Source organism: Dermacentor andersoni, unplaced genomic scaffold (genome assembly GCF_023375885.2).
Source record: "Dermacentor andersoni unplaced genomic scaffold, qqDerAnde1_hic_scaffold ctg00000836.1, whole genome shotgun sequence".
NCBI classification, from domain to species: Eukaryota; Metazoa; Arthropoda; class Arachnida; order Ixodida; family Ixodidae; genus Dermacentor; species Dermacentor andersoni.
Window position 1 is genome coordinate 17,501 of NW_027315513.1, and position 2,838 is coordinate 20,338.

The 2,838-nt window shown below is 60.8% G+C and overlaps 2 non-coding genes across 2 annotated transcripts in view; both read right to left on the minus strand.

Annotated features, from left to right (window-relative positions):
* LOC140215128 (large subunit ribosomal RNA) overlaps window positions 1-346 on the minus strand; it is a 3,959-nt gene extending 3,613 nt beyond the window's left edge. The window contains exon 1 of the ribosomal RNA XR_011892047.1: window positions 1-346. This exon is cut by the window's left edge and continues 3,613 nt beyond it. This is a non-coding gene — a ribosomal RNA (large subunit ribosomal RNA).
* A 1,146-nt stretch (window positions 347-1,492) lies between these two features.
* LOC140215125 (5.8S ribosomal RNA) lies at window positions 1,493-1,645 on the minus strand. Its single transcript, XR_011892044.1, has one exon. It is a non-coding gene; the product is annotated as a 5.8S ribosomal RNA (ribosomal RNA).
* Between the last annotated feature and the right edge of the window lie 1,193 nt (window positions 1,646-2,838).

Here is a 2,838-nt window from a genome sequence, read left to right on the forward strand (position 1 = left end):
GTCTCTCGGTCGTATTTAGCCTTAGATGGAGTTTACCACCCACTTAGGGCTGCACTCTCAAGCAACCCGACTCACGGGAGGCTTCATCCCGGGCGCGCAACGGCGGAGACGGGCCTGGCACCCACTCTGGGACAAGCCCCTGTCAGGGGGACTTGCACCGTCGCAAACACCCGAGAACGTCGCCTCCCATACACCACATTTCCCGACCGCCTGCAAGGACGGGGGATTCGGTGCTGGGCTCGGTCCCGTTTCGCTCGCAGCTACTCGGGGAATCCCTGTTGGTTTCTTTTCCTCCGCTTAGTGATATGCTTAAATTCAGCGGGTTGTCTCGCCTGATCTGAGGTCGACAACGGATACATCGCTTTCGCCCATTCCAGCACGACCGAGTACGACGCCCTGCCACGTCCTTACGGACGAGGCTGGCAGGCGGCACAACGCCTGCGCGCGTGCGTCATACGAGCGGTATGCCGAAAAGGACTCGACACGTTCGAAAACCCAGCGCCAACCGAGTGCGACGCCCTACCACGTCCTTCGCCCAACACGGAGCTACTTATAGACGAGGCTGGCAGGCGGTGAACCGCCTGCGCGCGTGCGGCGCACGAGCAGTTGCGTGGTAAGCGACCGTGTCTGAAGCCCAAACACCACCGAGGCAAAGATCGCCTTAGCAGCGCGCCGCTTCAGCGGGCACCGCAGGGGCGACTAAAACCTGGCGGGAGGCATCGTCTCGTGTAGCGTCGCCCCTGCCCCAACTGGAGTGGCCCAGTCTTTAGGGGACAGAGACTGCGAAGCACTTGGACCGACGGCGGACTACGACGGAACGCTTCAGCTCCGCCAACGGGGCACCCACGCTCTCGAAGGAGACATTTTCCGTTTCGCGGCAATTCTCCGCCGTGCCGTGACTCTTCTCGCTCGCAGACGGCGCTGTCGCGTCGAACCGCTTTCGGGGGCCACCCTTCTCCTCCCCGCTCCTCGCAAGAATCTGCCGATTCCCATTCCTGCGACGAAGCCCGGAAGGGCGCCCACACAGCTGCGGTGACGTGAACGAGCGACCAGCTCTGGAGCTCGACGTACTTCGAAGGCAAACAGCGCAAATTGCGATCGCGCTGGCTTTGCGCACGGCGCGGGAATCGGCCGGCGTTTCATTCCCACGTTTTCCGTGCACGCAAGCGTGCGCTTCCGACTCTCTCGCAAACGTGCGCGCTACATGGCAACAGACGTTCGCGCCTCGTGCTTGGACCGCTCTTTCCCTGCAGGTATCCGACTCCATCCTGCGGCGGTCTTACTAGAGGCGCGCACTCGTCACGCTGCAGTAGTATTGCCTCGTTTCCGTCTTTTCGAAGAATTGGCACAACGGTTTGCCACCGTCTCCCTCTCGTGAGGCCGCTGGCGCGTGGCTTTAGCGCTCAACGTACTGTCCATGATGCCGACGCGGTCAAAACGAGTCGACGGACGCACGTTCCCTGTGCGCCGAAGTCTCTCTTGATATGTGATCCGACCCTCAGACAGACGAAGCCAAGGGAAGACCCAAGGCCGCAATGTGCGTTCAAAGAATCAGTGCTCAGTGTGTCCTGCAATTCACACCAAGTCTCGCAGCTGGCTGCGTTCTTCATCGACCCGAGAACCGAGTGATCCACCGCTTAGAGTCGTGAAAAATAGTTTGTTCAATTCAGTACAGTACAACCAGGGTTTTAGGCACGTGGCGTCTCCCTGTGTGTGGTTTCGAAGAGCGCCTTTCGGCGTGCGCTCCTCCAGTCTCGCTCTTTCGGCGGCCGCGTCTCAGCAGCTGAAAGCCTAATGGCACTCCACTCCTGCTACTCGCGCGTGTGTTTTGCGCCCACGCCTTCCTCGCTTGCCCTCGAGGCACCTTATGCCGTTTGCGCGCACTCGAAGCCGGTTTTACCTGCCAACCATCCACCGGACCCGTGTGTCTCGTGTGCACGTTCACATCGCTCCACTAAAAATTGCAAAGAGCGACAGAGCCATGATTAGGGCTAAGCCGCTGTGGAGTCTTTAACGGCTACACGGCCACGGGCAGGGCTTCACCCCCATCGACGTGCTTCGCTTCAGTCAGCAGTAGGTTCATAGAAGGGCCTCAAACACACACACACTTTCGCATCGGCAGATCGCCGCAGCATAACCGCTGTTGATCCAACAGCCTACTTGAGACGAAAGACAAGAGCCCGGCGCGCGTACTCGCGCAGCTCTCCAAAACCACTCGGCCAGTGCCAGGGACGGCTCCCTGCGCCGGCGCCACAACAAGTCTACTTGAGGCGGAAGACGAAGCCAGCAAGGGCCTGGCCGCAAGTGCGTTCGAAACCGGGACTACAGTCCCTCGTCTGTCCGTACTTCCTCTTTCGACGTGCGGCGCCTTCCCAAAGCGCACAAGTCCGCTAACCGCAGAACGCTTCCGACGTAGCAAAGCCGCGTTTCCTTCGGTACTTCGCAGCAACGCCGCCTTTCCCTCGGCGGCGGGCGAATAGCCTGCAGACGTCGTCGCATTAAACCGCGATCTCGACACCTCGCGCGTCACGAGCAGGAGCCGACCGGCAGCCTCCGGCCCTTTCGGACTCGGTGGCATTTGCCGCGGAGGACGGGAGAGCACTTTAGGCCACGGTTCCTTCCGTACTTGGCAGCCGCACCCTCATACCGACAGTTCCATGACCGACCGAGCGCCACACCGTTCCTTTAGTACTTGGGTGGCAACAAAGTCGGGTCGTTACTCCATACTCGCCGCAGGAAGCGACCGGCAGCCGCCAGCCTTTTCAGACTCGGCAGCGTTTGCCGCGGAGGACGGGAGAGCGCTCGCACCACGGTTCCGTGATCTGTCTCGCGTGTGTT